Below are 13,216 nucleotides of genomic sequence, written 5' to 3' on the forward strand. Positions count from 1 at the left end.
GGAGGTACAGGGAAGAGCAGAGCTTTTACAGGTGAAACGAGGAAGGTTACCTAAGACTGTTTGGAACTGCGAGGCGTGGCTACAGGGATCGGTCCGAGGGCGGAGTCAGTGCGAGGCGGAACAGGCGCTTGCTAAGCGGCTCCCTGGCAGAGGCGGCCTGTGCGTGGCGGCTGAAATCCTCTGTGTGAGCGTAGTGCCGCCGGCCTTTCATGATAGTTTCTGTGACCAGGCAAACCATGCCTAGGGCCGGCGCATTCTGCCAGGGTCTGACGTAAGTGACTCCAGTTTGGTTCCTCCGACACCTTTCACATAGACCAGAAGATGGTCGGGCTTCCCAGTTCAGCGAGGCACCCCAAGTGCTACAAAGCACAGCAGGGGAGGTGAGGTGCTACCCGTGTCTTCAGTAAGCTCACAGTCCACATGGAACAAGCACTGGAGACACGGAGAATGACAACGCTTTCAGGGAAAGCCAAGCTGAAAGAAGTAAAACCAGTGATGTGTTAGTCAGATTTCCATCACTGTGACAAGGTCCCTAAGTCGAGCAAGTGAAAGGTGGAGAGGCTCATTTTGGCTCACAGACTGAGAGGTTCAGAGCAGTCAGTTGGGCCATTGAGGCAGCACATCTTTGTGGGCGCTCATGGCCAAGCAGGGTGCTCCCCTCAGGCGGCCAGCAGGGAGGGGCTGGTCCTAATCTCCCCCTCAGGAGCAGAACCCCAGCCACCTGACTTCCTTCTCTCAGGCCTCGCCTCCTAATGTCCCACCACTTCTCACTAGTTCTCCAGGCTGGGACTAAGCCTTTGATAGATGGGCCTGGGGGACAGGTGAGGTCCAAGCCACAGCGGCGACCCACCAAAGCCTCGACACAGCGTGAGGAACCTGAGCCTCTGGAAGTCTGCAACTCAGGGGAGACTGAAGGCCAAACCTGGAGGCTGCTGGGTGATGGCTGCATCCCAGGACAGGGAGGCCCTGCTTGGCCCTGCCCAGGCCAGGCCTGGTCCTCAGGAAAACGCTTGTGTAAACAAACCCTTCCTTCCTCAATATTCAGCTCCTCAGTATTTGTTCTTTCCAAAATACACTTCTGTTTCTGACTCTGACTTTGAGCTTACTTTACATTAGTGGTCATTTAAGAGTTGGTGGACACCATGGCCCTAGAGCACAGGCTCATAGGGACGTCACCCAGGAGCCTAATGTGGCCCTGCCTGGAGAATCTCCACATCACAGGGTTGCCACAACACTTCCAGCTAGGCAGATCCTGTTTCCCTTCTACCTTTCAAAGGAAGCTGAAGTTATCTTCTACCGAAGACTCCTCACCCCCGAGGCATTACAAAGGAGAGCCCCAGGTGTCTGTTTTACTCAGTGGAAAATGTTCTCATTGCCAATGAAATACCAACTGAAGAAAGACAGGGTGGATTTTGTAAAACCAAAAATGCATTTCTCGTCTCATTTCCCAAGGACCTATTTCACCAACTGAAAGATGAATGCACTGAACATAGCATGTCTTTGTCACCAACTCTATCATGTTAAAGAGATAACTTAGTCTCACTCCACATCCTAATATACAACATCCCCACCAAAAACACATGAAAGGCTGAGTTCCTTATTTTCCTGTAGAAGGCATGTAATTTGTTGTTTTAATAGTTGATGTTCTCATATCAATATTTTCTTTGAAATGGGTAGATTTTGACATAGTGCCAGGAATATTGTTTTGCAAGAAGCAAAGTCATTTATCTCAGATGTTTTCTTCCAAATGTTTTGCTGCAATAAACATTTCTGGAGAAACTCATTATTTTGAAATATAATTTGGACAAGCAGTGGAAGGACAACACATCATTAGTTTAATTCTTGTTGCTCTTTCATGTTGTTTAGAGGGAAGACCTTGTAAATTGATCGCCAAATTCACCATAAATGCTGGGATACAAAGGGTGCTGCCATCATACTCATCTTCCTGGGCTGTTGTCCCCAGATCTGGAGATCAATAATCAATACTAATAAGAATTCTAAAGGCAGTGTCCTTATTTGGACAACACAGTCCTGTCCTCAAGTGGAGTAACCTTCTAGACAGCCTTCTGGCTATCTCCTCACCTACCTCTTCCTCCAGTGGGGCCCTCAGTCCACCCCAGCCACTCAAATGCATCCTGCCAGCCCCGGCTGGCTTAGCTGGAGCACCTGCCAGGCCCCTGAGCCTTACGGAAATGTCATCTTCGGTCTTTGTTTATCTGCCTTGCTTCTTTCTTCCCAGGCCTGTTCTTTGTTCTGCATGATCAAGTTTAGTAATAGCTTATTAGACTGAGTCCCTCTCAAGGAAATATTCACATTTTAGATGGAGTCTTCCCTGATTTATCATTAGAGGGAAACACCCAGAACAGTGAATGGCTGGCTCCCCACTGTAGCGGTGAGGAAGAGACTCTGATGACAAAAGAACTCCAACTGCTTTACCTATGGAAAGGAAACAATGCTGTTGATAGATCTTTGTGACACTTCTGACGGACTCACCTTCCAGATGAAACTTTCCTTAGTCCTGATTGGAACACAGTCAGTTCATGGGAAGAGGTGGGCCAGGGGGCATTTGGTAGAGTGATGACAGTGATCACAGCTTCTAAAGATAAAGATGCTCTTGGACCCAGAGGACTAATTTTAGATAGACAGACAAAAAGTGTTGGCCCTCCATACCACAGTGTGACACCTGATGTTTCCAGAGGAAAAGGGGAATTTTTATGTCCTACCATGTCTAAGAAGACACATGATAGTGAGAGATTTGTGACTGCTGTGAGAAAAGCAGGATGACAACTGTGCGAAGTTCCCAGCTACTCCCAATACATATCCTCTGTGAGATAATTCTTGTACCAGCTCTCTATGAAGACTGATTAGCTGGAAAGCTCTGTTAAAAAATAATCTAACCGGGCCCAGGGATGTAGCTCAGTGGTTCCGGTGCCTGCCTCGCAAGCACAAGGTTCTGAGTTCGATCCCCGGTACCAAAAAAAAAATAAATAATAATAATCTAACTTTTTCTTTGTGGGGGTGGGTTAAGGGACATATCTAGGGAATCATTATTTTTCATGTAATCAAAGATACTCTAACTGTAGATCATATAGATAGAAAATTCTGGAAATTTCTTTTACAGCTCAAGAGGCTTTTGTAAGGCATTTTTTAAGAAGTCAATCAACGTATCCCTGAGCCTTGTTCTTCCCAGTACTTAGGCGGATCTCAGTTTCCTACTTTACAGAAAAGAAAAAAGGACGGTTTGATTTTCTGGGAATGTGTTATAAATATCATTGTAACTAGAGGCATTGAAAGCTTCTTTGTGGGAAATTTGTGAGTTTCCTGCAGCCTTAGTGTTGGTGAGGAAGGATTTTATAGTGTTCCCAGGGAAAAGCCACAATCTGCGTTTTGCAAATATAAACAAAACAAGTACAGAAATGATAATGGGTCCCAGGACCAGTGAACAAAACAACACACACACACACACACACACACACACACACACACACGGTAGATCAGGCTAAGTACTGCACTTGGCTGACTGTAGCAGTTTATGACTCTTGCTTGCTGCACTGGAAACGGATGGTTTGGGAGCTGGGAGCCTCCAGCCTGGTCATATAACTGGTGAGGCTCCCTGCATCAAGCTGCTTGTCTAGTCTCATCCTCGCTGCAGCCTCAGGGATATGCTGCCCATGCTTCCTCAATAAAACTAAACTGTGTAATGTGCTGGGTCAATAGTGGAGCAGAGAAAACATTGCATTTGGCAAAGCAAGCGTCCAAAACTCCAGATTGCTGCGGCAGCATCTCCAAGTGAGGGCTTCATTCTAATTAGACTCCTTGGGCTCCCTAGCAGCATCCCTGGTTTTGGTTAATTTGCTGACATTTGCTCCCTGTCTTCTAATGTTTCACTGTGTTCTCCTATTCACAACTGAAATACTTCCAAATGAATATAAATTTAATGTGTCTAGTTTCAAAGATCTGGAGAGAAGATGATACAGCATAACCACTCCTGTCTCTTGGAAGAAAAGTTATGGCTACTTTTCTCAACGGGGTGTAAAATAGATACCATTAAGTTTCAGGAGCAGACGATATGGGCATAACCGATTCTTGTTCTCTGAGGGTGTGTGAGGACATCAAGACAACCCTTCCCCTAGTCAGCTTGCTTTGGCTCCTGTTGACCCCTGGATGTTCCAGAATTACCGGGAACCAACTGTCGCCTCTTCTTTGCCTTTGTGTTATGGATGTGAGTAGACACACATGGGATCTTTACACTTTCTTCCATATATTTTAATGTAAAATAGTGGGGGGCATTAATCCATCCAGGTGGCTAAGAAGGTTGACCAGTTGCCAGCAGAACTCATGTGTATACTCAAGTGCAGCTCCAGACTAGCCTGTGATTCTCTCCATTCCCTGCTCTGCTCTGTATGTCCTGAGCAAGATCCAGCCTGGGATAAGCCTCAAAACTTGCAGAGCACCCTAGACTGCCATAGCACTATGATTGGGATCATGATTATTTGCTGGGGTGGAAGCCGGGCCTTGCACATGCTAGACAAGCACTGCGTCCCTGAGCTACATCCCTAGCCCAGAATATTAATTTTGGGAAAAACCCGCTCTAATGCTTATGTCTTTTGCTTTCTACATCAACTATAAGAAAAAGAATCGCACTTTCTATTTTTAACTTACCTTGGTCAGACCCGCAGAAACAGGAAACAACACAAGCACATGGAGGGAACAGGGTGCCTGACAGCACTGCAGGGGAAAGGGTGACTGGCCAGGGGCACACACAGGTGGCTTTTTAAAACATGAATTTTTTTTTTTTTGGTACCGGGAATAGAACTCGGGTCCTTGGCTTTCCAGGCAGGCGGCGGAACCACTGAGCTAAATCCCCCGCCTTAAAATGTGAATTTTAGCAGGAAACAGAGAGATAGATCTTTTGCAAAAGGGAAGGGGACCGAGAGAAGGAGGGAGGAGTGAGGAGGGAGGGGACAGAAAAGAATCCAGATGCCCGCCCGTGCACACCCATCAGCTCCCCGCCGTGCACACCCATCAGCTCCCCGCCGTGCACATCCATCAGCTCCCCGCGGCGAGGGCGGCCGCTGTGCCCTGCGAATGTCAGAGCCCGGGCACAGCAGCTGCTGGAGTGGCTGCTGTAAGGGTGCAGCCTCTGCTTCCAGGTGGGGGTCCCTCCCTTCCCGAGCTGTTGTCTGGGCCCAGCTCACGGGAGCAGAAGCTGACCCAGGGAGGCCTCAGGAAGGGCTGTGCGGGCAGGTGGCCGGACCGCGAGCTGGAGTACGTGGACTGGAGGCCCTTCCCCGGTCATCCCAGAAGATGGGGCTCCCAGGGCCTTTCCAAGGGGCCAGCACCAGAGGAGTAGGATCGGCGGAAAGGCTGAGGTAAAGGAGCCGGTGCAGAAAGGAAGTTGGGGCTGTCGCGCGTTTTTACCTTTTCCCACTTTTACTTGACCCAAGCTCCCTCTGCAGAACCCTTTGTATCCTACCTTCCGTGTTTCACCCCCAAGCTTTAATAAATGTGAAAGAAAAAAGGAAGGAAATTGGACTGGTCTGAGGAAGCAGAGGACAGGCACGTGGCAGTGGGTCCCCAGCAGTGTCTGCGCGTGGCCGCTAGAAGGAGAAATGTCACTGTTGGCCTCCGGGGCTTAGGTCTCCCCGAGGAGGGGACTGAAATTGCTCTCCCTCAGTGCGTCCAAAGAGCAACTTTAAAAAGAAGCATGAGAGAGACAGGGTCGAGGAGTGGTTTGTCCTGACCGCCCGGATCTCGCCCCAGATCCACTGGAGTTGCTTGGCCCTTCAGGAGCTGCCTGGGCCACCCCTTTGTGCTGGCGATCAGCCCAGCGCCCTCTCTGGCACTCATCCACACCCTCAATGGGAGGTACGCCCTTCTGTGCCTGCATTTTAGCTAAATTTGGGACACATTAGGTATATTTTCTACCAAAAATACTACAAGGAAAGGAAGGGAAAAACGACCTGCATGAGAGTTTATTGTCATTTTGGCAAGTATACAATAGAGTAAGGGAGAATGTAGATTATGGGGTGCAGAACGAGTCCATTTGGGTTACCAGTGGAGGGGTGGAAAGAGACCCGACTGTGAACAGAAAGTGGAGATTCAGGGCACCCCTCCATGGGAGGCCTGGGGTGGTGGGAGAGCAGCAGGCAGACATCCCTGGGAGATCCAGGCTGAAGTGTGAGGCCGGATGCCTACCCTGGGGCGAGGGCCACCCCAGCGATAAAAGCAGATAGGTTCCCAGTGAGCCATCCATTGACAAATGGCGAGAGCAGCACTGGAGAAAGGAAGGGCTGATTTCATTAACAGTCAAGTGTTTTCTAACTGTGAAAATCATATGTTCAATGCAAAAATCAATGGACAATGCATAAAAGAAAATATTCCAAAAATGTAAATATTCATAGCAAAAATTAAAAAGAAACCTCACTGGTAACAGTTAAACACATTTTTCTCATATGAATTAATTTAAAAATTAATTATTAATGAGAAGTGGCAGGCTGTGTACTAGGCACTGGCAAGGCCCTTGTGGACAAGATTAATGTATCTCATCTTCAGTCACAAAAAAATGTCATGTACTGTGTATTTCTGGTTGTAGAATGCTTTTTGCACTCAATTATAACTCAGTAACAATTATCTGCCATTAATAAATATTCTTTTAGGGCCAGGGATTTAGCTCAGTGGTTTCATGGCCTGCTGCACAAGCGCAAGGACCTGGGTTTGATCCCCGGTACCAAAAATAAATAAATAAATAAATAAATATTTGCTTGATAATACCTACATATCAGTGTACCCTGATCAATTTAACCAAAGCCCTATCATTAGACATCCAGGTTATTAAATTCTTCCCTTTTTATTTTTGCACTGTAATGTTAAAATGAACATTCTTGAATGTTTCTATTATTTTTTGTTTAGTACCAGAATTAGTCATTTTAACAGCTTTTGAAATGTTTAGTGAAATACTCTTTATTCAGAATATTCAAATATGGCTGTTTATGAGTTAGTGTTAGAATCAAGTATTTTATTTCAAAAGCAGCACACTTTTAAAAAATATATATAGATCTGGGGGCCGAGGATTTAGCTCAGTGGTTCCGCTGCCTGCCTTGCAAGCACAAGGACCCAAGTTCAATCCCCAGTACCAAAAACAAAAACAAAAACAAAATAAAAATATATATATAGATCTGTCTTCTCTGATGAGCTAGTTATTCTCTGGCCTTTTCTATGGTTCTTTCTGTGTGTGTACCAGGTACAGGTGTTGCCTTTTGTACACATTCATATTTTTTCCTTACCGTTTCTACCTGTTTTGCCATACTTAGGAAGGGCTTTGGTCTTATTTATTTTCTTGTTGCTGGGACAAAATACCTGGCACCTATAAGTTAAAGAAGGAAAGAGTTTATTTCTGCTCACAGTTTGTAGAGGTTTCAGTCCATAGTTGGCTGGGTCCAACACAGGGCAGCATGGTACAGGGGCATCATGGAAGAGAACAGTCCATGGCAGGGTAAGCAGAACGCAGGCAGCAGTGAGCCATCCTTTCCCCTTTTATTCCATTTAGTCTGTAAGCCTATTGGTTGGTGCCACCCATACAAATTGTAGGCCTTCCTATTATCCCTGCCCAGAACTGTGCTAAACCAATCAATGAGTTATTACTCATACATGATCCAAGAATCACACATCCATGATCAAGTATTGCATATTCATGATTCAGCTACCTCCCAAAAGCCCCACCTATGAGTACCTACAGCTTTGAGAGAACATCTAGATACAATATAAGCCATAACACCTTCCCTTTTCATAAAACAATTACATAAAGCTATTTGCATTTCCTTCTTTAATGGTTTTATGTTAAATACTTATCTTTTCATCCATCTGATTTTTTTTTTTTTGGTACTGGGGATCAAACTCAGGACCTTGTGGTTGCAAGGCAGGTGGCAGAACCACTGAGCAAAATCCACAGCCCTTCATCCATCTGAAATTTATTTTGACATAAGCCATGAGTTGAGTCTCTAACTTTATGGTACTAGAGATGGAAACAAGAGCCTTAAGCATGCTAGGCAAGTATTCTACTACCAAGCTACCTTCCAGCTCCTAAACCTTCTTGTCTTCTGAATAGTTAACCATGCACAATTTAGTAATACATACAGTGTACATGTTTATTATGCATGAACAACTTAGTAATAAATGCACTATACATCTTTATTATATATGCATACTTTAGTAATAACCTATCTGTTCCTCACTAAATGGACTTGGTACTTTATCATATAATAATGCACTTTTTGGGTCTACTTTTAAACACTATACTCTCATCTATTGATTCTCTTGTCCATCCTGGCACGAATATTATATTAGTTTAATTACCATAGCTTTATAATCTACCTTATACCTGTCACTGCAAGTCTGCTTATTTGTCATGTAAAGTTCTTTATTGGATTTTCTTATCTGTTCAGTGTTCCTTGTTATTCTAGTTCTTAGTCTGGATTTTGCTCACATTAATGCAATCCCCTTGGGCAGCCTGGGGACCTTGGGAAGGCATCTGCTCCTAAGGCCTTGGGGGTTGTAGCTAAGCAGCCATTCCTGGATTCTTGGCCTGGACTCTTGGCTACTGAGTGTTGTTACAAAGCTGACACCTGAGGTGACACTGCAGCTGTTTCCAGAGAAGGGTGACTTGGAGACTGAGAAAGGCACCTGGGAGGGGTGACCAGTAGATTTTGTCACCTCTGAGTACTGAGTTTTCCCTAGTGTTCTTGAAGGATTCATTGATTCCCTTATTTTCCTCCTGCAAATCCTGTCCAAGGTCCCTGCCTTCATGGGCTCCCAGAGTCCTGTCCAGGACACAGGACACACATCGGTGGCTGGTACTTTTCCCCTCTGGCTTCTTTTGCTTTACACGAAGCTCTATTTTCAGTACAAGGTAAGTGGCGTTTACAGACACTGTCTTTCAAAGCTCAAACCCTGTGCCAGGTGTGTGGTTTGGATAATGGGGGCCCTGACTGAGGAGGGGCTACACATCCCCAGGTAGGCGGTGGCTTTGCGCTAGCAACGCTTGCCCAGTGGCTTCTCTGCTCCATTCCATCATTCTGATCCCCGTGCCAAATTCCCGGGCTCAACACTGTAAAGAGATAATTCACAAGGTTCCCAGCTTGTTTTTGACTCTGAAGGCAATAAAACTTTACAGTAAGACTAGCATGACTCAATGTTATTTCTAGATTTCAAAATATTGAGGTTAGATGTGCTAATGATTTGCTCTGGAGCTACTTTCACAAGGCAAGCCAGGCCCCCTCTTGCCAGCACATCTGGACCAGGATGGCAGTGTGTTTCTAGAAGTACCCTTCCCACCCCACACAGGCCATGTCCACAACAGCTCCAGAGCCCACAAGGCAGCAGCCAGCCACCCCAGGCCTGGAATCCCAGCACTCTGGGAGGCTGAGCAGCAGGATCACAAGTTTGAGCCCAGCCTCGGCAATTTAATGACTTGGTAAGACCCTGTATCACAACAAAAAAGGGCGGAGAACATAGCTCGGTGGGAAGGCCCTGGGATCAAGCCTCAGTACCACAAAAAATAAAATAAATAAATAAATAAATAAAGATAAAGCAAAATAAAAGTGTAATTCCAAATCATCTTGTTCTCTAGTGATACAGTTGGAAGCAATGGAGAATGAATCTTTTTGTCTAAAAGCATCTGGTTGACTAAGAATTTTCCAGAAATATTTAAGTATCTTTCTCATTTCCCGCACACATCAACTCTCTCATTCAGTCTCCTACTCCCTCTTTTATTATCTCATTTACCCCGATAGCAGGCGGGGTCAAAGACTGAATTTAGTAGCTAGAAAATAATCTCCTTGTTTTGACAAGAAAAGTCTTGGCTCCTCTGTAAGTCTTACTTTCCACAAATGGCATAGCATTTATCTCCCAGCAAGGGACCATTACAGATCTCCAGAGTTCACCTTATCTCTTCCTAAAACCCTTTATTTATGGAGAGAGCCCTATGGCAGGGCTGGACTCTGCTGCTGAGTTTTTCTTTTTCTTTCTTTGTTTTAATGTAAAGAGAAGACTTTGTTTTCAGACCTTCAGGGGTCTTGGCTCGGTTTCCTCAATAGTTGGGTTTAGGCAGGACAGCATAGGTGAACACTAGTGAAGTGACTTGTGTGAAACCTTTAGGACACACACACACACATACCACTAATGGACTTGAGGCTCTCTGTATTCAGGGGTGTGCAGGAGAGTGGGCAGGGGCAGACATGCCTTCATGTCCTTGGAACTGAAGCCTCTTGCCCCTTCTATGGGACTTGCAAGTCACACATGCATCTTGGTGAGCAGCTTCAGCCATCTTAGCACAGCGCCTTCGACCTCTGTAAATGCTCTTGTGTGCAGGCAAGCTTTGCTCTGCTTGAGCTGCATGAAGGACTAGGACTGTCCTTAAAGTGCACCTTTTGTGACTTATAATTAGGCCGAGTAGATGACACAGAGGGTGAAGCCTCCTTGGGCTGCTGTCTACCCTCTGTCACCTGATCTCCTGCCTGAGCCATTCCACTGGCTGAAAGATTTGAGCTTCATTTATCCCTGAGATATTTGCTTTTATTAAAAATCAAAAAAATCCCGTGAGTCACGGTCATCCCTTTTCATCCGAGATTCAGAAAATGCACACGATCCCAGCTCCTTCCAGCTCCTGCCGGAGCCCACATCGGGGATCTAACACAGCCCACACAGCTCACCATTCCAACCCTCAGCCTGCTACTTGAGCTCTCGCCTCTCTCCCCTCACCTCCCTTGCAGACAGCTCTGCCAAGGGTGGAACCTGATTCCATTAAAGTCCGTAGCTGGGGAAGGAAGAGCATCTCTGATAGAGCGGCTCATGGCATTCGTGTTACACAAGGTGTCATGGAGTGAGACTTCCCTGTGGGGTGCAGGGCGGGACCTCATCTTGGTGCTTTTGAGTCTCACATCCAAAATTCAGTGAGTTTCCACTCTCTACTACTTAAAGATATTTGTGATCTTGTTCAGGCTCTTTAAGCACTGTCACTGGGGTCTGGAGGTGTAGCTCAGTGGTAGAGCTCTTGCCTAGAGCTCTTGCATGCATGAGGCCCTGGGTTCCATCCCAAAGAAAAGAAGAGGGGAAGGGAGAGGGGAGGGAGGAAAAGAACTATAGCCAGGTCCTCCTTTGGGTCTTGTAGCATGATTTTAATACTCTTTAGGTGAGAAGCAAATATTTGTTTTCTAGACTTTTCGATCTATCAACTTATTTTTCATGTATATATGTGTGTGTGTGTGCGCACGCGCATGTGTGTGTGCATGTGTGTGTTTATTTTTTAGATTAAATAGTATTACTTCTGCTTACCACATTGGATGTCCCAGTGTTGGGTTCAGAAATTATGAACAATGGGTAAACTCTGTGCATCCTTCTCAGAGAGAGGGAGAGAAACACTGTTTAAATCATGAAATGATTCACCTGGTGTCTAGAAGTAGAATCCATGGCTGTGGTAGAAGAAACCGTGAGAGGAGACTCATGTGCATGTCCAGTGTCACACAGTAAATGCCTTTCATTAAGGGCTCTCGCTGCTTCTGGTTGTCTTTAATTCTGCCAGCATTTTAGGTGGCCTGGGAGACCTGTTACTGCTCAGGTATTAAAGAGCCCATTGTCAGCCTGGAGCCCTCAATCAGGAGAGAAGCTGAGTACTGGCCTTCTGCAGCTGGCAGCAGGGGCGAGGCCCCTGCCCCATCCTGCCTCTGCCTCGACCCTTGAGCTCCAACGATGCTATCGGCCCGCTTGTCGGAGCGTGTCTGGGTGCCGGGTGATTAACGAGCTGTAGCTGCAACTATCTTTGACAGAAAGCAGCAGCTGCAAGGTCTGGCGAGGCTGGGCCTTAACAGGACGCACTCTCTCTGGACTCTTGTCCCATAAAAAGGCCTCAGGAAGTTCCTCTGCAGCAGCGAATCTGGCTGCCTGTGTCAGAGTTTCCCTGAGATGAAGCATTTCCACTGCAGGCCTTTTCGCAGGGAATTCTCAGCGAGAGGAGAGATTTCGGCCCTCCTCCTCTGTTCCTCCTCTCCCTCTCTCCTCTTTCTCCTCCTCCTTTGCCCCCTCCTCTTCCTGCTTTTATTCCTGCTTTCCTCGCACGTTGCCTTCCTCTCCTCCTCTTCCCCGTCCCCTTCTCCTCTCTTGTCAAGGCTTCCAGAGTGGACTCAGCTTCCTCTGGTGTCTCAGAGCTGGGCAGCAAGGGGCAGAAAAGAGCACACGGAACTCGGACAACGGCGTCAGAAACTGAGAGGAGGAGAGAGGACCTGGCTTTGAAGGAGTCGGCGGCCGGGAGTATTCGCAGCACACCTTTCTCTCCCTTTGCCGACCTGGGCAGAGTGTAATTTGTTCCAGTAGAGAGCTGTTCACTCTGATCAGACTGCAGCAAGCTTCTTTGCTATAGGTGTCCCTCTGAAATCCAAGCTGCTAATTACATTAGCCTTTTTATATGTACTTCTGTCAGCCAAACTATTGCCATAAAAGCTCTTGAGTTAGGAAGAGGTTGTAAATAATCCGCTGCCTGCACATTTAACCTGTGTCACGTCTCCTAAAGCTGTGGCCTGTCTGTGCGGCGTCGGGGCCAAGGCTGAGCTGCGCCGCTCAGGCCAATCCAAGGTTTGGCAGCAGGGACGCCTGTTTCAAAGGACACTTCCAGGTGACCTCGTGTGTGCCAGCCCAGACTCTGGCCCTCTCCCTACCACTGCCGCTGAAAGGGAGCTCTCTGAGCTTTGCCTGCAACTCCGCTTTCCTACCACAGTGGCCTAGCACTTCTGTGGAGCTTGTTACTTTCCGGGGGCGGGGGGGGGGGGGGGAGGAGGAGGAAGGGGGGGAGGAGGAGAAGGAGAAGAAGGAGAAGAAGAAGACAGAGCAGGAGGAGGAGCAGGAGGAGAAGGAGGAGGAGGAGGAGGAGGCGGTGCTCAGGCTCCTCTTGTTGCAGGCAGGCTACCTGGAGGAAGGCGCTGAGGAGCTCCGGAGCTGAGGCTACCATGCCGCCCCAGTGTCTCTCACTGAAGGGAGAGGGGAGAGGCTGAGCGGGGCCCTGCCGTGACCTCTGACTGCACGAAGGGGAGCCATCTGCTGTCCCCTTCTGCAGTGGCAGCCGGGGCTAATGATCCCCGAGGAATCGTCAGACTCTCTCTCGAGATGGAAAAACCAAAGCCGTACCAGAGGAGCTCTATGGGTTGTCTTTTAATCATCTGCCAGATCA

This window comes from Heterocephalus glaber, unplaced genomic scaffold, assembly GCF_053883595.1.
Source record: "Heterocephalus glaber isolate CG9 unplaced genomic scaffold, H.glaber_assembly_v1.0 deba00000738, whole genome shotgun sequence".
NCBI lineage: Eukaryota > Metazoa > Chordata > Mammalia > Rodentia > Bathyergidae > Heterocephalus > Heterocephalus glaber.